General features: G+C 40.1%; 1 long non-coding RNA gene across 2 annotated transcripts; it reads left to right on the plus strand.

Annotated features, from left to right (window-relative positions):
- The first annotated feature begins 8,281 nt into the window (after positions 1 to 8,281).
- Positions 8,282 to 25,928, plus strand: LOC125137666 (uncharacterized). Of its 2 annotated transcripts, none has more exons than XR_007137470.1 (3): positions 8,282 to 8,389; positions 8,906 to 9,001; positions 25,894 to 25,928. It is a non-coding gene; the product is annotated as an uncharacterized LOC125137666 (long non-coding RNA). The 2 variants fall into 2 exon arrangements; XR_007137469.1 differs by lacking the exon at positions 25,894 to 25,928 and adding an exon at positions 9,177 to 9,242.
- The last annotated feature ends 1,226 nt before the right edge of the window (positions 25,929 to 27,154 follow it).

The following is a 27,154-nucleotide window of genomic DNA, read 5'->3' on the forward strand; positions in this document are numbered from 1 at the left end:
GGTTCTCAGGCAAGGGGTCCAACTGGAGCTGGAGCTGACATCCTATGCCACAGCCACAGCAACATCAGATCTGGGCCACATCTGCAATCTACACCACAGCTCACCACAACTGCAGGTCCTTAACCCACTGAGTGAAGCCAGGCATCAAACCCACATCCTCATGAATCCTAGCCAGGTTTGTTAACCTCTGAACCACCATGGGAACTCCCTTTTTCTGAAATTTGTAAAAGTTTTATGTATGTATGTATGTATTTATTTCTTATTTATTTGACAGTTGTGTTTTTTGTGTGCTTGTGAGAGGAGTTGAGGTCAAGGTCCAGTTACTATGCTGTCTATTCTTCATTCCAATACATTTAATAAATGAGATTTAAATGTATGTTAGCTTTCCACAAAAATTCAATTTGCTGTATCACAATGTGAAAGTTTTTCAACCTTCCTAACACATTACATTGATACAGAAAATATTGCATCTGGGTTTCCTTAGATTTTCTCCTACCTCTCATTGATTCACACAGGTAAACATCACTTTATCCATGAATCTGATTTTGAAATCTTGTCATCATTCTCACCAACTCTTCATGCCTCTCCACGTCTTTAGCACACCCATAGAACCACAGATGCAAAACCCTTCCTTGGGCCTTTTTCCTCAGAGGGTTGAGTGCTCCCACATTGTAAATGGGAGATTGCAATGTGTTAGGAGAAAATCCCACAAGGGCCTTTCATTTCTTTCCTATCTTGTATCAGCTTCTGCTTGCACCTCTGTTCAGTGAATTTGTACAACACCCTGACGAAGATGCCGGCTGTCTCTGGTTGGGGCAAAATGCAGATTAATTACCTGATGAATAAAATACAGACAGTGTCTTGCTCTGCTCAGATGTTCGACAGCATTGCTTTCATCCTAATTGAAGAGTTTGGGATGAGCAAAGCTTAAGATTCCTGATCTTTAATCCCTATATACTGATTACACAGCAGCCAACTGGACCACTTTACATCACTCCACGGGACATGTGTACCAAAGTTACAGATAAAAACATCAGTACTATTGCTGTCCGTTTGTGTCATGAAAATATTTTTTTGGCACATGCTAAGGCATCTAAAATATTTTTTCCTAACATCGTCAAAACTGCAAGGCTAAAACATTGGAATTTCAAATATGGTAAAATCTAAGACCCTTCTAATTTACTTCCATTTTTTGGTGATGACAGGATGCCATGAGAGATTTGACTTTCTGGAATCGAATAAGTAAGGCTCCTTCAGAGGCCTGATTGGAGAATATGAAAATATCCCCTGGAAAAAGTTAAGATTCTCCAATTCGACTAATTAGTAAGATGGTAGTCAGGGCTCTCCATTATCCTACATCCTAATACAGATGATGTGAGAGGTGGGGATACAACCAGCAGCCTAAATAGCCTTTATTTTTGTATCTTGTACTACTAGTAGGAAGAGGAAGGATTAAAGATTTGCCAAGCTTGATATAGCCAATCAGTTGCCCGAAACTGAAGACAAATGTGCTTGCTTGGATTTTCTGTGCTCGTTACACTACTTTTAGTATCAGTTACTCATGGAACCTCCCTCAGCTCTAGCAGCATTGAGCAGAATCCAATAAAAACCGTGTGATCCTCTCACTAGATGCTGAAAAAGCCTTTGACAAAATCCAGCACCTATATCTGAGAAAAACCCTTCAGCAAGTGGGAAGAGAGGGAACCTACCTCAACCTAATGAAGGGCACAGATGACAAACCCACAGCGAACATCATTCTCAATGGTGAAAAGCTGAAGGAATTCCCACTCTGATCAGGAACATGACACGAATGTCTCCTCTCACCACTACACTTCAACATAGGTTTGGAAGTCCTAGCCACAGCAATTGGAGAAGAAAAAGACATAAAAGGAATCCAAATTGGAAAGGAAGAAGAGAAACTAGCACTATTTGTAGATGACATGATCCCATACCTAGAGAATCCTAAAGATTCTACCAGAAAAATGTTCGAGCTCATCCATGAATTTGGCAGAGTTGCAGGATACAAAATTAATACACAGAAATCAACTGCATTTGTATATACTAACAATGAAACATCAGAAAGAGAAATTAGGGAAGCAATCCCATTTACCATCACATCCAAAAAATAAAATACCTAGCAGTAAACCTACCTAAAGAGACAAAAGTCCTGTACTCTGAAAACTATACGACACTGATGAAAGAAGTCAAAGATGACACAAACAGATGGAAAGACATACCATGCTCTTGGATTGGAAGAGTCAATAGTATCAAAGTGACTATACTGCCCAAGGCAATCTACAGAGTCAATGCAATCCCTATGAAATTACCAAGGACAGTTTTCACAGAACTCAAACAAAATATTTTAAGGTCGTTTGGAAGCACAAAAGACCCAGAATAGCCAAAGCCATCCTGAAAAATAAAAATGGAGCTGAAGGAATCAGGCTCCCGGACTTCAGACTATCCTACAGAGCTACAGTCATCAAAACTGTATGGTACCGGCACAAAGATAGATTCATAGATCCCTGGAACAGGATAGAAAGCCCTGAATTAAATGAACACATCTTCAATCAACTAATCTATGACAAAGGAGGCAAGAACATACACTGGTGAAAAGACAGCCCTTTCAGTAAGTGGGCTGGGAAAACTGGACGGCCATGTGTAAAAGAAAGAAATTAGATCACTACACGAAAAAAGCATGTGTGGCAACACAAAAGACCTCCCACCCCCAAAAAACAAAGCCATACTGAGAAAGTAAAATGGAGATGGTGGAATCATGCTTCATGACCTCAAGTTATACTTCAAAGCTACAGCAATCCAAATAGTATGGCATGGGCCAAAAATGGTAGTATAGATCAGGGGAATAGGATAGAATATGCAGAATTAAACTCACATACTTTTGGTCAATGTACTTATAACAAAGGAGGCAAGAACACACAGTGGAGGAAATCGCAGAAATATCTTTTTTTTTGGATCTACCTCCTAGAATAATGCCATTTGCAACAACATGAAAGACCAATACCATATGATGTCCCTTCTACCTGCAATCTAATATATGGCACAAATGAAGACATCTATAGAAAAAAATAAACTCATGGACATGGAAAACAGAATTGTGGTTCCCCAAGGGGCAGGGGGAAGCAGTGGGATGGACTGGGAGTTCAGGGCTTGTTGATGCAAACTATTACATTTGGAGTGTGAATAAGCAATGAGGTCCTGCTGTATAGGCCCTCACTAGTCACTTGTGATGGAACATTTTAGAGGACCATGTGAGAACAAGAAGGTTTTTATATGTTTAACTGGGTCACTTTGCTGTACAGCAGACATGGACAGAATACTGTAAAGCAACTATAATTAATATTTTTAAAAGAAAAGTGCTAATTAAGAAAGATTACTGATAGAAACGCAGGTCACTGTAACAAGGCCCTAGACACTAGAAAGATGAATGCGTCAAAATCCGACAAACTGCTGGGATAAAATCAATCTAGGAAGCAAGGAATAGCAGGCTAAATGACACCAAACCAATAAGGGGTCTGAAAGATAGAATGATGGAAAGTCAAGACCACAGGCAGAAAAACAAGGGGAAAAAAGAATGAAGCCAATATACATGATCTATGCAAATACAAAAAATGTGCCAACCAATGCATAAGAGTGGTTAAACCAATAAGGGGTCTGAAAGATAGAATAATGGAAAGTCAATACCACAGGCAGAAAAACAAGGGGAAAAAAGAATGAAGCCAATATACATGATCTATGCAAATACGAAAAATGTGCCAACCAATGCATAAGAGTGGTTCCAGAAAATATCTGCAGATGACACAAGCAACAAGGGGTTCATATCCAAAACATACAAACAACTCATGAGACTCAACGTTGAAAAACCAAACAACCCAATGGAAAAATGGGCAGAAGACCCAAACCAACATTTTTCCAAAGAAGACACACACAGCCAACAGCACACAAAAAGATGCTCAATGTCACTACCAGAGAAATGCACATCAAAGCCACCATGGAAGTGTCACTTCACACTGGTCATAATGGCTCTCTTCAAAAATCTACAATAAAGACAGGAGAAGGGGCGGAATAAAGGGAACCCTCATACACTGTTGGCAGGCCTATAAGTCAGTGCAGCTACTCTGGAGAACAGTATGGAGATGCATTAAAAACCAAAAAAACAGAGCCACCATATATCACCCAGCAATCCCACTCCTGGCTATATATCCAGGAAAGATGCAGACTCTAATTCAAAACAGATACACACACAGCATTATTTGCATACATACACGCAGCATTTTTTACAATAGCTAAACCATGGAAACCAGGTAAATGTCCATCAACACATGATACCATATGTACAAAACCCTAAGGACTCCACCCAAAACCTACTTGAACGGATCAACAAATTCAGCAAAGTAGCAGGATATAAGATTACCTTTCAGAAATCAGTCACATTTCTACATACTAACAATGAAATATTAGAAAAGGAATTCAAAAAGGCAATACCTTTTTAAATTGCACCCCAAGAAATCAAACACCTGGATAGACACCTGACCAAGGAGCTCAAGGTCTTATATGCTGAGAACTATAAAACATTCATCAAGGAAATTAAAGAAGTAATGAAATGGAAAGATAGTCCATGCTCCTGGGTTGGAAAAATTGCTATTGTAAAAATGGCCGTACCACCCAAAGCACTTTACAGATTCAATGCCATCTCTATCAAATTACCCATGACATTCCTCAGACCCAGACCAAGCAATCCAAAAAAGCAGATGGAACCACAACAGACCCAGAAGTGCCAAAGCAATTCTGAGGAACAGAAACCAAGCAGGAGGCATAACTCTCCCACATTTCAGGACCTATTACAAAGCCACAGCCATCAAGCCAGTGTGGTACTGGTACCAAAACAGACAGGCAGACCAATGGAACAGAATGGAGAACCCAGAAATAAACCCAGACACCTAGGGTCAATTAATCTTTGACAAGGGAGGCAAGGACATAAAATGGGAAAAAGACAGTCTTTTCAGCAAGCGTTGCTGGGAAACCTGGATAGATGCATGCAAATCAATGAAACCAGAACACACCCTCACACCATGCACAAAAATAAACTCAAAATGGCTGAAACACTTAGATATAATACCAGACACCATTTGAAAGTGCTGAAGTTTGGAAATCTGTGAAGCCTTAGTCCTTAGCTCTTATATAACAAGTAGTATTGGTGGGAAGGGAGATTGGCTTGGAAAGAATTGTGTAAGTAAATGTCTTTTCCTTGTCACTGAGGATTTAGGCAGCTTTTCTGAGACAGCAGCTTTTGGGTTAAATATCAGTGCTTTTTTTTGTTGTTGTTTCCCTAAGAGTGTTTGAAGGGTTTTTGTTATGTATATTTTGTTTAGGCATGGGTAAGTTATCAGGCCTGGGATGCAACCTGTGCCATATGAGTGACCTGGGTCACAGCAGTGACAATGCTAGATCCTAGGCCACCGTGTACTCCAGTTTTTGAGGTTTTATGAGATAGTCTCAAGTTGTATTTTCAATGCGTTAAATGCCAGGTGCTATGACATGTGCCCTCCATTCTTGAGAACTGAATCCCAGAATTTAATCTGGCAAGGACACCTAGCTAGTTAAGTGGGCTGCATGGATGCAGACCTAGTTCTGTCAGGTCTTGCTACCTCTCAATTTGTGTTTTGTCTTTTCTCACTGACAAAACTCATTAATCCTGGAGTGCATAAGCTCTTGTTTCTCCTTTCAATTTTTTTCCATATGTCATTAAATGTGAATAAATGTGAACCTATCAAATATGACAAAGAGAAGACACTTTGAGATGGAAGCAGAGGGAAGAGTAGGATTCAGTGGGCATATGAAGGGGCAGTAGGCAGTCTAGTTGAATGATACTTGTCTTTTGGCTTTCTAAATGAAGGTCTTCCAACCAAGTAGAAATCTCTACTTTTGTAAAGTCCGCAGTGTTCCTTGTTTGTTTTTCTCGTCTGCCTTTTTGTGTTGTGTGTGAGCACTGAAAGCTCAGGGTGATTTTCTTCTGTATAATATACTCTTAATAGGTGAATACTTGTGAGTGAATTGGGTGTAAGTTGTAAAGTTGTGCCTGTGTTCATTTCATACCCGATGGTCGCAAGGGAATCATTCCTTAACTCTTTTTGGAGAAGTGGTGGGATATTGTCTCCATTTCAGTGTGACTATCTGAAATGGAAGGTTTTCATGCATTCTGCCAGGAGGGGGCACTGTGTCCAGTGACTCTGAGGAGGGGTTGAGGCCTATACTTTCCACAGAGAGGAGGTGAGGTGGGGTCTGGCAGGGGGCAGGCTCTCCTCTGTGACCCAGGGTGCCTACAGGGGCTTGGCAGTGGTGGGGGGCTGTGCAGGCAGCTGGGAGGGGTTGTGTTTACTCTGGCTCCCCCTGGGCTCCAGGAGGGACTTGCTGGCCCCCCCCCTTGCTATCAAAGCTCCATCATCTTTGGATTCAGGAGGGTTTTGGCTCCAGGGCCTCAGGGGGCTGTGTCTGTGCAGACAGGAGCTGGGTTTCCTGACAATGGAGGTGATCCTGAGAGGACAATGTAAGGAGAACTGAGGAAACATGGGGAGATGCTTCCTAGGTGGGACAGAGTTCCGAGGGTGTCTGTCTTCAGAGGATTCAAGAGGGGCTCCATGTGGAAAACTGGGTTTTTGGTTGGATTTGTGTGCAGTAGAGAAATCATGTGGTAGGTGGAAGCCAGGTTTCCTGGCACCGTTTCCAGTGGAGGCTGTCCTTCCCTGTGGTGTGTCCTTGTCCCCTTGTCCAAAGTTAGCTGACCCCACCATGAGGATTTAGTTCTGGCTCACTGGTGTTCCTCTCCTCTGGGCAGCCGTTTTGCTGCCACCGCCACCCTGTGTTGGTGACTGAAGCTTCACCGTATAGTGTGAAGTGAGGGGGAGAGATGCCTGCAGCCTGTTCTCTCTGAGGATCCCTTTGGCTCTTTTGGGTTCCACACAAAGAACAGAAGGATTTTCTCTTTGATGGAAACAGCTTCATGTGCCTGGTCTCTGAAGATGGAGGCTCCGTTACCTGCAAACAGGTGGTCACACAGCAGAAACTTTTATGAATCCTTGTGGCCGTGGGAAGGAAGGGGATGAAAAGGCCTAAGGACTCAGGGTCATTTTGGAAGAATTCTTAGAACAAAACTTCATACAACCTTGATGCAACTCCATGACCAGTATTAAGAAATAGCATCACATGTGTGCTCCCAGAGACGCTGTCTGTTGTTCCTCAGGGAGCATCAGTGTTGTTTCATTAAGAGCTCCAGAGGATTGTAAGGTGAGGCCAAGGAGGTGAGCATGTGAGCTCCTGCATGTGTTTGTGGGAGTTCTGAGCAAGCTTTAGCCCAAAGAGAGGCAAGAGAGTCTGCCCCATAGGGCTTCTGAAGGGAAAAGTCAGTGCAGCCCACTTACCCTATGTGAGCCAAATGTTGGGATATCTGTATGAGGATGAACACATGTAGCTAAGCAGGAACAATCTCACTTTGTTCTCCATGTAGGAAGGGACTGTTCCTGAATCTTTTCTGAGACAAAGTCTGGAGAGCTTGGCCTTTTCAACATTTCAAAGTTGGCCTTGGAAATATAGCTTGTGGGTGTGGTGGGCACAGGGGAGAGATCTTTTACCTATGATGGTGGATTCTCAAGATGCTGATGTGATTCCTCCACACAGTACCGATGAGAAAGTGACCCAGAGCTGGAGGAAGAAGAGGAGGAAATGGCAGCTTCTCAGGTAACCGTCCTGTCCTAGGTTGGAGTCTGTGTTTGCTTTTCCTCCTGAAATGCCATGAATTGAGAATGTCAGAATCATGAATTCTCTCCTTCTGATATTCTTGCCTGGTGAGGATGTTCTCAAGTACCTTTTCCTTGTGCACTTAGGGTAGTCAGGATCAGCTCTTAAAAAGGCTGTCACTCTGCCCCAGAGCCTTTTCAGCATTGTCTGTGCACAGGATCCCTGTGGAGCATGAATTGTCACGATGAATCATTACCTGTCAAGGGTTGAAACTATTCCGTTGGTGAGACATCACCATGGGAAGGCATGTCTATAACAGTTTTATGGCTCCCATGTCATCCCCTTTAAGGGAGGTAGAAATATGGTAGAGAATACTACTGTTTCAAATATATAGTATTGAATGTTTGAAGACATTAAAAACATTAAAACCATTTCTTTTGACTTGCTGCTTTCATCTTGAGTCACATAATGACCTCAGCTTTGGCCACATGGCATGTGCCCTTTCCATTTCAGGGACTTCTGACAGTCAAGGATGTGGCCATCAATTTCTCTCCAGAGGAGTGGGAATGTCTGGACCTCGGTCAACGGGACCTGTACAGAGATGTGATGATAGAGATCTGTAGGCACCTGGTCTCCTTGGGTGAGGACCCCTTCCTTCCAGAATTCCTTTTCTCCCCACTGGGTGTGGGATCCTGCATTTGCAGAATGTCTCCTGCCATTTTCTTGCCCATACAAGAGATTTTCAGACCCCACCATTTTAGAAGTAATTGAGAGTTGGTGGGTGCAGGTAGGTAGAAAGGCTTCACAATGAGGCATCCTCATTGTAACCGAAGTCCTCCTTGAGGAAAGCTGCCTCCTTCAGTTTAGATTATTTGCAGTTGTGGAAGTTCACATGTATAAAAGAGCTCTGCCGGCCTCTTAAAATCAGATTTGGACCCTTTACTTTTGACTCAGTAGTACTTAGATGGGGAAGAGAGGAACTGCTTTTTACCTGTCAGTCAGGGTCTGAAATGTGCTTTCAAAAGGCAGTATCTGGGGAAATTACTGCCTAGAATGTTTTACATTCCACAGTGCCATCTCTTGCACCTGAGTCCAATCCTAGATCGGATATTGGTGAATCTCTAGGAAAACATGTGTTTTTCTTTCCAATGAACAGAGTATGTTATCTCTAAGCCAGACCTGGTTCGCCTGTTGGAACAAAAGACAGATCCCTGGGATGTGAAGGGAATGGAGACAGTAGCCATACAGCCAGGTATGTGTGCATGGGTGGAGCAGATGACACAAGAAGCTTACAATAGGCTTTGGGAAGATGTGCTTCAATGGCACTGATTTTTGAGAAACACGGGTTTATTCTGTCTCTGTCTTAGAGCGACATCTGCTGCCAAAATCTTGTGTTCCTTAGCCCTCCATGTGTTCTCCTTCACCAGGGAGGATTCTCTCTCACATCCACATGGAGAGCCAGAATCCTGGTCTTGACCTGTGAGGACCTGAATGTCCTGGCTCTTGTATTTTTACTTTTTTCTTTTCTGACCCTTTTAGGGCCACACCCAGGGCACATGGATGTTCCCAGGCTAAGGGTCAAATCAGAGCTGTAGCTGTCATGCTACCCCGCATCCTCAGCAACTTGGGATCTGAGCAGCGTTTGTGTTACGCCACAGCTCTTGGAAACACCAGATCCTTAGCCCACTGAGTGTGGCTAGGGATTTAATCCATTTCCTCATGGATACTAGTCAGATTCCTTCCCTCTGAGCCATGATGGGAACTCCCACCTGCCTTTTTTCCCATTGCTTTTGTGTGCTAGGATAGGCTGTGCACATTTCTGGTTAACTCTCTGTTAAGTTCTTTATTCACACTCTTTTTCTCCATCTAATCAGAAGTGAGTGAGGAGAGTCATGGAAACACTGGAATTTGGTGCCAACATTCTAAGAGCAATGGGGACAGATAGTGTATGTTTTCAGCTTTTAAATGTCCAATGGCATGGAAACTTGCACCATGACCCTAGAAAGTTCAGACTAAGTAACTGTATGAAAGCATAATGCACCTTCCTAAATGTAACCCTGAAATTTACTTTGTTATATCCTTATTTTGGGAGGAACTATAATGTGACATGTTAAGTGTATTTTCCTCAATTTTCAGTGCTGTAAGTATATGTCTAATTACTCATAGAGTTCTTCACTATGTTACTGCATAGTGGAATACAGATTATACCCCACAATCATTAAAAGTCTAAATTCTTCTTTAAGTCCTTATGAACCATCCTTTTCTAAATATGTCCTTTTTAACCTGAAGATTCTCAGAAGTGTGTTCTGTGTTTTCATTTTTGGATGAGTTTTATATCAAAACCACCCAAAATAGTAGATGTGAAGTATCAACTATAACACATTCCAAATAGCACATATTTGGTTAGAGGTCATTCAGATATTTAGTCATCACACCGTATCTATGAAAATGTTTGGTTTATAAATATAAGAGTGCCTAAAGCAAAAAATATTCTTTTTTTAAAAAAAATCTATTTCTGGAGTACCTGTTGTGGCTCAGTGCATTAAGAACCCAACATACAGAATTCCTCTTGTGGCACAGTGGAAGCAAATCTGACTAGTATCCATGAGCATGCGGGTTCATTCCTGAACTTACTCTGATTTGCCCCTTAGCCTGGGAACTTGCTCACATTGCAGGTGCGTCCCAAAAAAGAAAATAAAATCTATTTCCCTCAAGTTGTCATGAATGATGGTATATTTCATTTCAAACATTTATTCTATAAGTATATGATTCTTTGCATATGTTACAACTTTCATGTTGTTCCTTCATTTATAAAGAAGATTTTATTTGTATTCTAAAGAATGCATCACAACCTTAATATTTTTGTATGTATTATAGCACTCTATCCATAATGAATTTCTTAAATTTTTCTTTGTCATTTTAATCCTTATTCATTCAAATTTTTAGTTCAGTTTTATATGACCAACTATAACCCATATATTGTGAAATTCTGCCTGCAATACATGCCACTGACACAGAGTATTTGCTTTTTTTCATTTTAAAAAATGTTATTAGAATATAGTTACTCTACAAGTTTATCATAATTTCTGCTGTACAAGAGAGTGATTGACTTATACATATTCACACATTCATTCTTTTCCAGATAATTTTCCCTATTGAGTGTCACAGAATATTGGATAGAGTTCTCTGTGCTATATAGCAGGTCCTGGTTAGCCAGTTTTTCCATATATCACAGTGTGTATATGTCAATCCTCACCCCCCAATCTAGTCCTTCCCCCACTTGTCCCCTTTGGTAGCCATAAGTGTGTTTTCAAAGTGTGTGTTGTAGGGAGCCAAGAAGATATAAGGAGTGAAGGAAGGGAGCTTGCCTGAACAGTGCAAAACCAAGGGCAGGCTCCTAATCAGAAAAAAGGAACTTGCCTCATGGCAGAATAACCTGAAGGCAGGTTCCTAACCAAGGAAAGGAGCTCACCTGAACAGTACATGCTGAAAGTGGGCTTCTGGACAGGATATAAGCCTGCCTGAACAGTGCATGCTGAAGGTGGGCTTCTGGTCAGGAAGAAAGCCTGCCTGTAAGGTACAAGCTGAGGGCAGGCCTCAGGTTCCATGACTCTCATGTTAATGTTGATGGGGAAGAATTGGAGCTTTCCTGGGAAAATAATTTCCATGTTTATGCCAGAGAACATGGATTTTTTTCTCAGGTGACCTGTTCTTTCCTGTTGTTTTATTTGTTATTCAGTTTTCCTCAGTCTTTCCTGATTATTTCCTTATTATTCCTATTTCTCATTCTTATTTTCCTGTGGTGAATTGTGATTTAACAAAATTACAATAATAATACAATAAAAATTCCATCCTAAAGGACTTTCCCCTATTTAAATCCAACTTAATTAAAACATAGTGTTTATCTACTAACTAATTATACAGTAAACTTTAGAGTTAGGATTTTTAATAAAGTCCATAGAAGTTAGACATATATTATTCTTAATCAAAAGAAATGCAGCTGTGAGTTTTGTGTTTGATTTTAGAAATTTTAGCGATAGCTAGCTAAGTTGATTTGTATGTTCTCACACTGTCTCTCTGCCAAGGACACTTTGGAGATAGACTCTAGTCTGAAGACAGGATTTTTTTGTGTGTTTGTAACTTCTTCAGCTTGTGGGAACTGGCTGGCCATGAGATGGTTTGTGCTGAGTCTCCTCTTTCCCACATGATATGCTGTGCCTGTTTGTCCTTGAATTGTACTCACTAAATTTACTTAAGTTGAAGATTTTAAAACATGACGTATTGCTACTGTACCATGTGATCAAAAAAGAAAGTCTACTGGTTAACCAATGCACATTTGACACTATGATGTAATCTGTAGTGAAAAACTGTCTATATAATCAAACACTTATGCCAATAAAGTTTGAGCAGTTCAGTGCCCTGAAAGAAGGGACAAAGAGGTTGCCTCCATGTGAATTGCTGACACTGTCCATTCCCCCAGGAATACCCTGACTGCTGGAACTGGACTCTGGCAGTGTGTCTGTTGCTGTTCTGCAAATAAGTTCATTTGTCTGCTTTAAGATTCCATGTATAAGTGATATCCTATGATATTTGTCTTTCACTGTCTAACTTCACTTAGTATGGTAATCTGCAGGTCCATACATGTTGCTTCACATGGCATTGTTTCAATCATTTTTATTGGTAATATTCCATTGTATATATTCATCACACTCCTTTGTCAGTGGACATTTAGGTTGCTTCCATGTCTTGGTAATTGTAAATTGTGCTACAAAGAATATTGGGGTGCAGGTATCTTTTTGAATTAAGGTTTTGTCTGGGTAGATGTCCAGAAGGTGGATTGCTAGATCATATAGTAGTTCTGTTTTTCATTTTTTGGGGAAGCTGCATACTGTTTTCCATAGTGGTTGTATCAATTGAAATTCCCACCAACAGTGCTGGAAGGATTTCGTTCCTTTGCACCCTCTCCAGCTTTTAATGTTTGTAGTGTTTTTGAGGATGGCCCTTCTGGCTGGTGTAAGGTGGTACCTCATAGTAGTTTTGATTTGTATTTCTCTAATAACAGCAATGTTGAACACCTTTTTGTGTATTTTTTGGCCATTGGTATATCTTCCTTGGGGAAATGTCTACTTAGATCCTCCCATGTTAGGGACCTTTTCAGCTTTTGCCTCTTCAGATAATTTTCTGTGATCCTTTCTCTCCCTCTTTCAACTCCTATCACCCCTGTAATGGGTATATTGGTGCATTGCCTGTTGTCCCACAGTTCTCTTAGACTATCCTCATTTCTTTTCCTTCTGCTTCCTTTATTCCATTGCACATCAGTGATTTCCAGCAGTCTGTCTTCCACCTTCCTTATTCATTCTGCTGCCTGCTGTATGCTGCTCATGGTTCCTACTCGTGAATTTTTTATTTTGGTTATCATGTAGTTCATGTCTGTTTGTTTATTCTTTAAATCTAGTTCTTTGTTAAATATTTCTTGTAATTTATCCATCTTTGCCCCCAGTTTCTTTCTGAGATCTTGGATCACCTTCACTATTATTACTCTAAATTTTTTTTTTAGGGCCATACCCATGGCATATGGAAGTTCCCAGGCTAGGGGTCCAGTTGGAGCCATAGCTGGGTACCTACACCACAGCTCCTGGCAATGCTGGATCCTTAAGCCACTGAGGGATGCCAGGGATTGAACCCATGTCCTCACAGATACTAGTCAGATTCCTTCCTGCTGAGCCACAATGGGAACCCCCTCATTACTCTAAAGTATTTTTAATGTAGGTTGCTTGCCTCCACTTCACTTAGCTATTTTTCTAGGTTTTTGTCTTTTCCATGAACTGACAGATATTTCTCCACTATTTCAATTTGTCTAGCTTTCTGTGTGGTGTCTTTTTGTCAGGCTATATGGTTATAACCTCTCTTCCTTCTGGAGTGGGAAACTTTGAGGGTGAAGTTGATACAGGGGCTTCTGGCAGGCTTCCTGGTGGAAGGGACTGGTTCCTGCCCATGGGTAGGTGGACCTAAGTCTTGTTCCTCTGGGTGTGAGTAGAAAGGTGGCTGTGTCCCTGAGAGGACTTCAGGCAGCCTATTTGCTACTGGGTTCCCACTCTGTTGTTGGGCCTGGGGCTTCTCAGCCTTGATGGATGGGGCCAGAGTTTTCCAAAGAGGTGGCCTCCAGGGGAGCTCACACCTGTGCTTATTCCCTGGGCCCTCCAGCTCCAATGTCCTGGCCTTACAATGAGCCACATCTGATCTGTTCTTTGTCAGGAGGCCCTGCAAAAGCTGCAGGTAGTTCTGATGCAGATTCTTATGGAGTCCCTGCTTTGTCCTGGGACCCAGTGCACATGGAAACCTTTGTGTGCCCTGCAAGAGTAGAGTCTTTCTTTTCCCAAGACCTGTGGTGCTCCTGTGCTTTCAGTGACAAATGGTCTGGGGACATTTATTCTAAATACCAGACCCCTGGGCTGTGAATCTGATAGGGTTTGGGAACTCCTGTTGGAGAGCCTCTGCAATATAGTTATTTTCCAGTCTATGAGATGCCTTCCCGGTGGGCTCATATCGATAAAACTCCGCTACTGCCATCTTGATGTTGTTTCTTCTTTGTCTTTGTGTGTAGGATATGTTTTTTTGGTAGCTCCCAGTCTGTGTTGTTGATGATTGTTCAGCAGTGAGTTGTTAATTTTGGTGTTTCTGTGAAAAGAGGTGAGTTCGAGGCTTTCTACTCCACCGTCTTATATCTGAATCTGTGAAACATTTCCTTTTCATAGATGTGTAGTCCCTATTCAATGTGACAATTATTTAGATGTGTTACTTTTTAAATGCATGCATATGCTGTGTTCAGATTTCTCAGCAACTAATTTTCTAATTTTTGCTTCACAGTTCTTAAAAAATTGCCTCCTTTTCTAGGACAGGTTTACCAAAATGAGTTAATTTTCATTTTTCTTCCTGGCATATTCAGAATGTAATTGACAATTTTCAACTCAGCAGACTGGACACAATATGATGTTGCATTCAAATTGGAAAGCCCAATCTGTGTATTGCCAGTAAAACTGTGTTCTTGAATGATTACCCCTCCATTGTTCATTCTTTCTGTAATTTCTTTGTCTTTCTTGGTTAATGGTCAGGGTTGTTGTTTGTCTTTATGAGTGCTTATGGAAAGCATCTACATCATGCCTCCATGTGTTGAGGAATTTATATTTCTTGTGTGAGAAGAACTTTTGAATTGGACGTAATTATTGACATGTTTATGATTTTGTCAATGTTAGGTGTTGATGCATTTTTAATTTTTGGAAAAAGAAACAGAAAAATACCATGTTAAGTATTTGAATTATACAGTTATGTTTATTATTTCTATTTGCATGTTTGTGATAGTGAACTGCTGAAATTTTCATCTTGAGAAACAGACTCAGAACTTGTTGAACAACTACCTTCTCGTTTCCCTCAATTCCATTCTGAAGGTTGCCTTTAACCCAATGATTGTTTCCTCAGATGTACCCAGGTTTTTCCATGTGATCTCATTTCATTTGACTCTTCTGCTTTTGGAAGTTAAGCCCTTGTCCACTGCATCACTGGCAAATATTTTCTGCCATTCCATAGGTTGTTTTCTCTTCTTTTTTGAGAATACACTTTATTGAAGTGTATAGGAAATTTTAGAAATTGTAGTACTTTCAGACATTTAGCAAAATGTGTCATTTATACATATGCACATACCTTTTCCTTTTTGGGCTCTTTGTCCATTTATGTTATCACACAGGATTGAGTAGATTACCCTGTACTATAGAGTAGGCCATTGTTACCTCTCTTGTTTATGTATACTAGTGTTTCTATGTTGTCCCATTGCCCAGATTCATCTGCCTCCCACCCATTTCCCATTTGGTCATGATTGATTTGGTTTCATAATCATTGGGTAATTTCTTTTTTGTACATTCTAGTGTATCATTTCTATACATCTCCATATATTAGCAATCTCATGTGATATTTGTCCTCTTCTGTCCAACTTCATCTACTATGATAATTTTTATGCCCATCCACGTTGCTTCAAATGGCCTTGTATTTTATGGGTGAGTAATAATAGTCCTCTGTATGTTTGTATCACATTTTCTTTATCCATTCTTCTGTTGATGAGCATTTAATTTGCTTCCATGTCTTTCCTATTGTAAATAGTGCTGCCCTGAATATTGGAGTGCATGTATGCTTTCAAATTACAGTTTTCTCCAGATAGATGGCCACAACGGGAATTGCTGGATCATATGGTAATTCTATATTTAGTTTTGGAAGGCACCTCCATACTATTCTCCACAGTGGTTTGACCGGCTTACATTCCCTGCAAGAGTGGAGGAGGTCTCCCTTTGTTCCACACCTATTCCAGCACTTACTGTTTGTAGACTTTTTGATGATGGCCATTCTGACTGGTATGAGGCAATAAGTCCTTGGATTTTTTTTTTTAAAATTTTGACTGCCATGCTTGCAACATATGGAAGTGTCTGGGCTAGATGTTGAAATGGAGCTACAGCCATGGCCTACACCACAGCTGCAGCACTAGTGCAGCACTGGATCTCAACCACATCTGGGACCTCTGGTGCAGCTTACATATCACTGGATCCCAAACGAACTTCCTGAAGCCAGGAATCAAACCAGCATCTTCAGGGAGACAATTTCGAGAGTCCTTGACCCACAGAGCCACCACAGGATCTTCTCTTTTAATTTCAATTTGCATTTCTCTCATCGTTAGTGGTGTTGACCATCTTTTCATTTGCTTTTTGCCCTTCTGTGTGTCTGTCTTTGGAGAACTGTTGTTTAGAATTGAGGTCCATTTTCTATTTAGGTTGTTTGTTTTTTGGTATAACCCTGTATGAGATGTTTGAATATTTTGGAAAGCTCTTTGTTGTTGGCTGCATCATTGGCAAGGATTTTCTCACAGTCTGTGGGTTGTCTTTTCATTTCGTGTATGTTTTCCTTTTCTGTCCAAAGGCTTTGTAGCTGACTTAGGTCCCATTTCTGTATTTTTGTGTTTCCTTTCATTCCTCTAAGAGGTGGGTCACAAAGCTTATTGCTGCAATTTATGGCAAAGGTTTTTCGGCCTACATTTTCCTCTAGGAGTTTTATAGTATGTGGTCCTATGTTTAGGTGTTTAATGCATTTGGAGTGTATTCTTTTGGATCGTGTTAGTGAGTGTACTAATACCACTTTTTGTACATGTAGTTGTCCGGTGTTCCCAGCATCACTTATTGAAGGTACCATATTTTATCCATTGTATACTGTTGTCTGTCATGCCATAGATTAGTTGTGCCTAGGTGCATGGGTTTCCAATCCACTGACCTTTACTTCTGTTTTGGTGCCAATACCATCCTGTTTTAATCAGTGTAGCTTTGTAGTAAAGTCTGAAGATGGGGATCCTGATTCCTCCACTTAATTTTCCTTTCTCTAGATGGCTTTGATGATTCAGAATGTTTTGTGTTGTCATATACATTTTGAAACATGTTCTTCTACTTCTGAGAAAAATGCCATTGTTAATGTAATAGGGATGGGTACTGACTCTGTAGGTGGCCTTGGGTAGTATAGTCCTTTGGAAAATGTTGATTCTTCCAATCCAAAGTGTGGTAGAGCTTACAGTCAGTTTGTGTTATCCTTGTTGCCCTTCATCAGTATCTTGTAGTTTTGAGAGTATATTTTTCCGCTTTAGGTAGATATATCTCCAGATATTTTTTTTCTCTTTGATGGCATGGCAAATGCAATTGTTTCCTTAGTAGATCTCTTATCTTGCATTGTAAGTGTCTAGGAATGGAAGCTATTTCTATGTATTATTTTTGTATTCTACATCTTTACCACATTTATTGATCAGCTCTAACAGTTTTCTGGTATGTTTTGGATTTTCTAGTTATGACATCATCTGCACAGAGAGACATTTGTCCTTCTTCTTTTCTAACTCAGATTCCCTTTCTTTTTTTTTTTCTCTGAATGGCAGAACTAGGACATCCAAAACAATATTGAGTCACAGGGGTGAGACTGGACCTTCTTGCCATGTTCCCAGTCTTGGTGGAAATGTTTTAATTTTTTTTAAATTTATTTTTATTGTTATTTCCCCCACACACTTTTTTTTCTACTTTACAGCATGGGGACCTAGTTATACATACATGTAGTCATAACTATTTCTCCCATTGTCATACTGTGTTTTAAGTTACTAAACATAGTTCACAGTGTTCATCTTTTCACCATTGAGAATTAAGTTAGCTATGCATTCAACATATATGTCTTTACTGATGTGGATGTAACTTCCCTCTATGCCCACGTCCTGGAGAGATTTTATCTGAACTTGGTATTGAATGTTGTCAAAAGCTTTTTCAGCATCTACTGACTTGATCACAGTTATCATTCTTCACTTGGTTTATGTGGTTTATATCATTCATTTATTTGCACAGACCAAAGAATCCTTGCATACCATAGATGAACCCCACCTGATCATGTTGTTTTATCTTTTAAATGTATCATAGGATTCCATCTGCCGATATTTTGTTAAGGAGTTTTACATCTCCGTTGATCTGTGATACCGGCCTGTCATTTTCTTTATTGTGGAATGTTCATTGGTTTTGGTATCAACGTGATGTTGGCCTCATAGAATGAGCTTGGGAGTGTTCCTTCCTCTGCAATTTCTTCGGAAGAGTTTCAGGAGGATATGTGTTACCTCCTCTCTGAATATTTGGCCTCAGATAGATTTGGCCTGTGAAGCCATCTGGTCCTAGCCTTTTTTTGTGTGGCAATTTTTGTAATCACAGTACGTCATTTCAGTCTCAGAACTCATGACTGGTAAGTTCATCTTTTCTGTTTCCTTCCTGCTTCTCTTATGATCATTTGTATTTCTGTGATATCCTTCATAAATTCTTTCTTTTTATTTCTGATTTTACTGATTTGAAACCTCTCCCATTTTTTTCTTGATGAATGTGGCTAAAAGTTTATCAAATTTTTTTGTCTTTTCAAAAAATCACCTTTTAGTTTCATTTATTGCTTCAGTTTTTTTTTTCTCTCCTTGATTTCTGCTCTGATCTTTCTGATTGCTTTCCTTCACTAACTTTGGGATTTGGGGTTCTTCTTTCCCTAGTAGCCTGAAGTGTATGATGAGGTTGTAAAATTGGGGTTTTTCTTGTTTCTTGAGGTAGGATTGTATTGCTTTAATCTTCCCTCCTAGAACTTCTTTTGCTGTGTCCCATAGCTTCTGGATGGTTTTGTCTTTGTTGTCATTTGTGTCCAGGTATTTTTTGTTTCTTCAGTGATCCATTATTCAGCCTTCACTTGTTTCAGTTGTGTTTTGTTTTGTTTGTTTTTTTGTTTTTACTGTCTTTCTCTTGTAGTTGGTTTCTAGTTTCATCACATTGTGGTGAAATAAAATGCTTGATATAATTTTAGTTTTCTTGAATTTCCTGAGGCTTTATTTGTAGCCCAAGATATGAATTCTCATGGACATTTTCTCCTGGGCACTTGAGAAGAAAGTGTATTCATGTGCTTTCAGATGAAACATTCTATATGTGTAAACTAAGACCATATTGTTTATGGTATCATGTAATGCATGTGTTTCTTGACTTTTCTGTCTGGATGATCTGTCCATTGCTGAAAGAGGGGCACTGAAGTCCCCCATGAATGTGTTATTTTTGATTTCTCATTTTATGAATGTGAACATTTACCTTATATATTGCAGTGCCTCTGTGTTGGTTGCATATATAGATTTGTCCCTTGATGATTGGATAGTGTCCTTCTAGTCCCTCATAATATTCTTAATTTTTAAGTCTTTTTTCCTCCTCCTGCTTTCTTTTGGTTTTCCTTTGCATAGAATGTCTTCTTTCATTCCTTCATTTTCAGTCTACATGTGTCCCTAAATCTGAAGTTGGTTTCTTGTAGATCGCACATAGATGGGTCTGGTTTTATATCCATTCAGCCAGTCTATATATTTGATTGGAGCATTTCATCCATTTGCGTTCAGGAGAATATTGATGTATATGTCCTTATTTCCTTTTTATAAATTATTATGGATATGGTTTTATTGGTCTCTTTTTCTTCTTTTTCCTTTCTCTTGTTATTTGCTGACTTTTTAGTATTGTATTTGAATTGTTTTTTCTTTTTTCTTCTTTTTTTTTTTGTCTCATTCCCATTTCTGGGCTGCTCCCGTGGCGTATGGAGGTTCCCATGCTGGGGTCTAATTGGAGCTGTAGCCACCAGCCTACACCAGAGGCACTGCAATGCAGGATCCAAGCCTCATTTGCTTCCTACACCACAGCTCACGGCAACGCCAGATCTTTAACCAAGTGAGCCAGGCAAGGGATCGAACCCACTACCTCATGGTTCCTAGTTGAATTCTTTAAAAACTGCGCCATGACAGGCACTCCCTGAATTGCTTTTACTTATGAGTATGTCTATTGTAGTTTATTTTTGGTCATTCCCATGATTTTGTTCTGTTGTGTGTGTGCTTTTTTTTAATTTTAGGGCCACACTGGTGACATGTGGAGGTTGCCATGCCAGAGGTCCAATCCAACAAAACCATGAAGCCTCTCTGGAGGTCCCAGTCTTCTTCCTGATTACCTCAATTATGGTGCATTTTACCCTAGCTGTCTCAGTTTGTCTCCTCACAACCAACCCCAGTTCTCTCTCTGGATTTGACCTTGGCAATCTGAGTCGCAGCACCCTTCTCTGGCTCACCTCAGAAGCTCAGTATATCTGGCTGTGGTGTGCTGGGCAGGAGTACCAAGGATCCCTGCAGGTCGTTCTCCAGTTTGTCCTCTATAAACAGTTGCTACAATCTCCTGAGTCTCCAGAGCTCCTTCTCTGTCCCAGGTGGTCTCTTCCAGTGAGGAGCCTTGCCTGTGTGCAGAAACCTTTCATCTTTCACAGCTCTCCCCAGTGGGGGTGTTACTCCCATCCTGAGTTTTTTCTCTCTCTTTCTTCACAGCCAGGTCTATGGAGATTTTCTTATCTGTTTGGAAATCAGAGCTCTTCTGACAGCATTCTGTAGATGATCTATGATCACTGAGGAGATAATCATGGATGTATATTTGATCCATTTGCCAGAGAAAGTGTGTTCCACATCCTGCTTCTCCACCATATTTCCCAACCTCCAGCTTTCCAGGTTTGAATCAGGCAGCTCATTTTAATTTTTCCTCATATGTAGGCAGTCACTTCCTATGTATCACATCCTCCCTTATTAAGATGGAATTTCTTAGCATCTCTGCTGTGTGCCATCCACTTTCTCCTCTTCAGAAGTAGAACAGCCCTGCATCCTCATTCCACAGAAATGGTGATTTGTTTTGACTATGCAACCAAGTCTTTTTTTTTTCCTTTGGGCCACTCCCATAGCTTATGGAGGTTCCCAGTGTAGGGGTTTAATCAGAGCTGTAGCTGCCAGCCTACACCAGAGCCACAGCAACTCAGGATCTAAGCCAAATCTTCAAACTACTCCACAGCTCATGGCAACCCTGGAACTTTAACCTACTGAGCAAGGCCAGGGATTTAACATGCAACCTCATGGTTCCCAGTTGGATTCATTAACCAATGAGCCACGATGGGAACTCTGCAACCAAGTCTATTATACTCTATTGGAATCACTTTTTAAAATTTCAAGTTGAGCTTTTACATTTCCATACTGACCTCAATGATGATGTATTGTAAGTTATGTGAAAAATTCACAACTTCATAATTTTTCATAATTTTATCAAGCTTTATCAAAGAGATACACTTCCCCTCCTCTGCTTCCCAAAGAGAACACTAGCAAATGTTGATCTTTTTTTGAAATGGTTTGCTTTGCTTTACAAAGGCTTGTAGGTTTGATTAGGACTCATTTTTTGCTGTGGATGTTTTTATTTCTCTTTCCTTGCAAGTATGACATGAGAAAACATTGTATGCTGCAACGTTGCCAAATTCATTGGTGAATTCTGACAGTTTTCTGGTCGTGTCTTTAGGATTTTCTAGGTATAGTTTGTCATCTGGAAACCATGCTAGTTTTACTTCTTTTCTGATTTGGATTCCTTGTATATCTTTTTCTTCTCTGATTGCTGTTGTAGGACATCCAAAATCTATGTTGAACAGCTGTAGTGAAAGTGGACAACCTTGTCTTCTTCCTGATCTTAGTGGAAAGGCTTTCAGTATTCCACCATTGAGAGTGATGTTCGCCTTGGTTTTGTCATATGTGTCTTTTATTATGGTGCATTAGGATCCTTATATGCCCACTTCGTGGAGCATTTTTCTCAGAAATGAGTGTTGGATTTTGTCAAAGCTTTTTTCTGCATGTATTGAGAGGCTCATACAGTGTTCATTTTTCAATTTGTTGATGTGGTGTGTCATACTGACTTGTGGCTATTGAAGACTCCTTGATATATCACACTCAGTCATGCTGTATAATCCTTGAAATGTATGTGGATGTAGTGTGCCATTATTTTGTTGAGGATTTTTGCATCTGTGGATATCAGTGATAGTGACGTGTAATTGTCTTTTGTGTGGTACATTGTTCTGGTTTGGGTATCAGGGTGATGGTGGCCTTATAGAATGACCTTGGGATTGTTCCTTCCTCTGCTCTTTTTTGGGAAGAGTTTCAGAAGAGTAGGTATTATCGCTTCTCTGAATATTTGATGGAATTTCCTGTGTAGCCATCAAGTTCTGAGTTTTGTTTTTTCAATGTTTTTGATCACTTTTTCAATTTTACAAATGTCCCTTTGTTCATTTTATGTGCATGTCATTGCTCATAGGAGTCGCTTATCATCCTATTTATTTCTGTTGTGTGAGTAGAAACTTCTTTTACATTACTATTTTTATTGCTTTGAACCCTCTTATGTTTCTTGATGAACCTGGCTAAAGGTTTATCAATTTTGTTGATCCTTTCAAAGAACCACATTTGGTTTCATCGATCTCTGTTGTTTTCTTTGTTTCAGTTTCCTTTATTTCTGCTCTAATCATTTTCTTTTTTGTCTTTTCACCATTTTCTTGGGCCATTCCTGTGGCATGTGGAAGTTCCAAGGCTAGGAGTTGAATCAGAGCTGTAGACCTTGGGCTACACCAGGTTTCTGCTCTACTGTTTTTGTGGGTTTTTTTTTTGTTGTTGTTGTTATTTTTTAGGGCCACATCCATGGTATATGGAGAATCCCATGCTAGGGGTGCAATCGGAGCTGTTGCTGCCGGCCTTTGCCACATCCAGGGCAACCCCAGATCCGAGCTGCATCTGCAACCTACACCACCACTCATGGCAACATTGGATCTTTAACCCACTGATCGAGGCCAAGGATCCAACCTGCAACCTCATGGTTCTTACTTGGATTTGTTTCTGCTGCACCACACTGGGAACTCCTCTCCTCTCATCTTTGTGATTTCATTCCTTCTGCTAATTTTGGCCTTTGTCTGTTGTTCCTTCTCTAGTTGTTTCAGGTGTAAAGTTAGGTTGTATATGTGCTTTTTCTTTATTCCCGAGATAATACTGTATTGCTGTAAACTTCCCTTTAAGCACTGCTTTTGCCATGTCCCAAAAGGTTTTGGATTGTTGTATCTTCATTATCATTTGTCTCTAAGTATCTGTTGATTTTCCTTAGTGGTTCATTGGTTGTTCAGTCATAGAAATGGACTGCATTTAATGTACTAACAATGAAATATGAGAAGGAGAAAGTAGGGAAACCATCCCGTGTACCATTGCACCAAAAAGCATAAAATACCTAGGAAGAAGCTTAACTAAAGCGACAAAAGACCTATACTCTGAAAACTATAAGATACTAATGAAAGAACTCCGAGATGACACAAACAGATGGGAAGATGACACCATACTCTTGGATTGGAAGCATCAATAGGATCAAAATGATGATACTACCCAAGGCAATCTGCAGATTCAGTGCAATCCTTATGAAATTACCAGGGACATTCTTCAGAGAATCAGAACAAAATATTTAAGAACATGTATGAAAACACAAAAGACCTCGAATTGCCAAAAGCACTGTTGAAAAAGACAAAAAAAGAAATGGATGAATCAAGTGCCCAGACTTCTGAGTATACTACAAGGCTGCAGTTATCAAAACTGTATCATATTGGCACCAAACCAGAGAGAGAGATCAATGGAATGGGATAGAGAGCCTAGAAATAAACCCAAGCACCTAATGTCAACTAATCTATGACAAAGGAGGCTAGAACAGAAAGTGGAATAAAGATTGTCCATTCAATAAGTGGTGCTGTGACAACTGGACACCTACATGGAAGAGATTAAAATGAGAGTACTAAAACCATATGCAGAAATAAGTGCAGTGTATGAAAGGCCTAAATGTAAGGCCAGGTGCTATAAAAGTCCTAGAGGAAAAGAGGCAGAGCACTCTTTGCCCTTTGACCTAAATCACAGCAATGTCTTGTCTGCTTTATCTCCTGGAAGAAGGTCAATAAAAACAAAAATAAATGAGTAGGAGTTCCCGTCGTGGCGCAGTGGTTAACAAATACGACTAGGAACCATGAAGTTGCGTGTTCGGTCCCTGCCCTTGTTCAGTGGGTTAATAATCCAGCATTGCCGTGAGCTATGGTGTAGGTTGCAGAGGAGTCTCGGATCCTGTGTTGCTGTGGCTCTGGCACAGGCCGGTGGCTACAGCTCCGATTCAACCCCTAGCCTGGGAACCTCCATATTCTGCCAGAGCAGCCCAAGAAATAGCAACAACAACAACAACAACAACAACAACAAAATAAAAATAAATGAGTAGGACCTAAGTAAACTGAAAGGCTTTTGCACAGCAAAGGAAACCAGTTACAAAAGTGAGAAGACAACCCCAGAGTATAGGATACAATCTTTGCAAATGAGGCAAGAGATGAGGGCCTACCCTCCAAAATATACAAAGAACTACATTGAAAAATGGGCCTAAATAGACATTTCTGGGAGTTCCCATCATGGCAGAGTTGTTTACAAATCCGACTAGGAACCATGAGGTTGCAGGTTCAATCCCTGGACTCGTTCAGTGGGTTAAGAATCCAGCATTGCTGTGAGCTGTGGTGTAGCATGAAGATGAGGCTTGAATCTGGGGTTGCTGTCCCTCTGGTGTAGGCCGGCGGCCACAGCTCTTATTGGATGCCTAGCCTGCAAACCTGCATATGCCATGATAGTACCCTAGAAATCGCAAAAAGACAAAAAATATATATACATTCCTGCAGTGAAAACATGGTCAGCCTTTAGGCCTATGAGAAAATGTTCATCACACTGATTAATAGAGAAATGGATATCAAAGCCACAATGAGGTACCACCTCCAATCAGTGAATATGGCCATCTTTAACAAGCTTACATATAGCAAATGCTGGAGATGTTGTGGAGAAAATGAAAGCCTCCTTCAGTTTTGGTGGGAATGTACATTGCTACAACCACTATGGAAAACAGTGCAGAGTTGCTCAGAAAACTGTATATAGGACAACCATATGATCCAGCAATCCCACTCCTCAGCATATATCCAGACAATACTTTCATTGAAAAAGATACGTCCACCTCTATGTTGACTGCAGCACTATTCACAATAACTTAAGACATGGAAATAACCTAAATGTCCATCAATGGATGAATGTGTAAGGATGAAGTAGGAGATATGTGTATATATATATGTGTATATGCATATACACAGTGGAAGACTACTCAGCCATGAAAAGGACAAAATAATACTAAAATATTAATTGCAAAGAATCCCTAAAAGAGAAAATGTCTGGAGTAGATATCTCAACAGGATACTTCTGACTCAGGAATAAAAGAAAATGACACATATTAATTCTCATTTTCTTTTTTTCCTGAGTCAGAAGTATCCTGTTGAGGTACCTAATCCAGACACTGCTCTTTTGGGGATTCCTTGAAATTAATATTTTAGTCTAATTGATAGTCCTTGGTTTGTTGTGATTATTTTTTCCTTCATGCTGAAATCTAAATAGGTTGTATCTCCCTGGAAATTCATACCTTTTGTGAAGTGTCCAATTTGTTGGTATACACATATTCTTAGTATCATCCTACACACACCTTTATTTCTGTGGTGTCACTTATAGGATCTCTGCTTTCACTTCTGATTTCAGTTGATGCTTCTCTGTTTTATTTTTTAATCTAGCTAAGCGATTGTCCATTGTACATGAAATTGTTAAGTGTGTTCACTGAAAATCATAATTTGGATAATTTGTTATTTGTTATCTTTCAGCTCTGTCTTCTCATGACACCCAGGGTCGATGCCACAAAACCCAGGCATGGAACTTTTCTTACCAACAATGCTGCTGGGAAAATATGAAAGCTCTCCTGTTGGCACTTTTGATGTAATTATAGGCAGCGAAGGTAAGGGGGCGTGTGAAGGGCAGGAAGGTTGTTGTGATGCACATGCTCCTCATGGGACTTTTATCCACAAGGAAAATGTTGCTGCTAAAAGAGATCAAGGATCTAAATCAAACTGTGGAAAACTCCACTTTAAGTCAGTACCATTGGCAGAAAAATATATTTTTGTAAGCAAAGACCCATGTTATTATTTGAAACATAGATCTTCTCTGAAAGGAAATTTGGAAAATCAGGATCATCCTATAGACTGTACTACAAATGATGATGCAAAACATGAATGTATGCTTGGACAAAACATTCATTCAAACATTTATGAACACCAGAGATTTAAAAATGGGGGGAAACGCCCCCCAAAGTGATCAAATTGGGAGATCTAACAGCAAGGGTCCATCAATCTTCAACCAACAATTATTTCCCCATTGTCCCAACATCCCTAATATTGACACTAAAGGCGGGGTCTTGATCCAATCATCCTCAGTCAATAGGTGTGATAATACTGTTAATATAGACCAACATGCCATGTGTACTAAAGTGAGCAAGGCCTTCAGCAAGAGCTTTGTATTCAGTAAATATAAGAGTATACACACTGGAACAAGAAGTAATTCCTGTGTTGAATCTCACTAACTTTGACCCGGACTCAAATCTCATGAAACATCAGCGAACTCAATTTTCAAAGAACCAGTCAATAAGAAATCAACATAGGAATGGCATTTCTCAAGGCTCAGATCTCACTGCATATCAGAGAATTTATATTGGAGAGAAAGCTTGCCACTTTCATGAGAGTGGCAATGTTTTTAGACAGGCTTCAAGACTTCTCTCACATCAGCATCATCCTACCAGGAAGCAACGATGCAAGTGTGAAGAACATGAGAAAGTGTATCATCAGTCATTAAATCTGCAAAGAGATAGGAAAAAACGTACTGGAGGGAAACCTGACAAATGTGAAGAATCTACACCATATTCAGCCTTTACTAGACATCATCTAATTCATACTGCAGGGAATCCTCACAAATGTACAGAATGTGGCAAAGCCTTTAGGCAGCATTCACAGCTTTCTGAGAATTGGAGAATTTATACTGGAGAGAGGCCTTACAAATGTACAGAATGTGGGAAAGCCTTTAGATGGTGTGCAT

This window comes from Phacochoerus africanus, chromosome 10, assembly GCF_016906955.1.
Source record: "Phacochoerus africanus isolate WHEZ1 chromosome 10, ROS_Pafr_v1, whole genome shotgun sequence".
In the NCBI taxonomy this organism is placed as follows: Eukaryota; Metazoa; Chordata; class Mammalia; order Artiodactyla; family Suidae; genus Phacochoerus; species Phacochoerus africanus.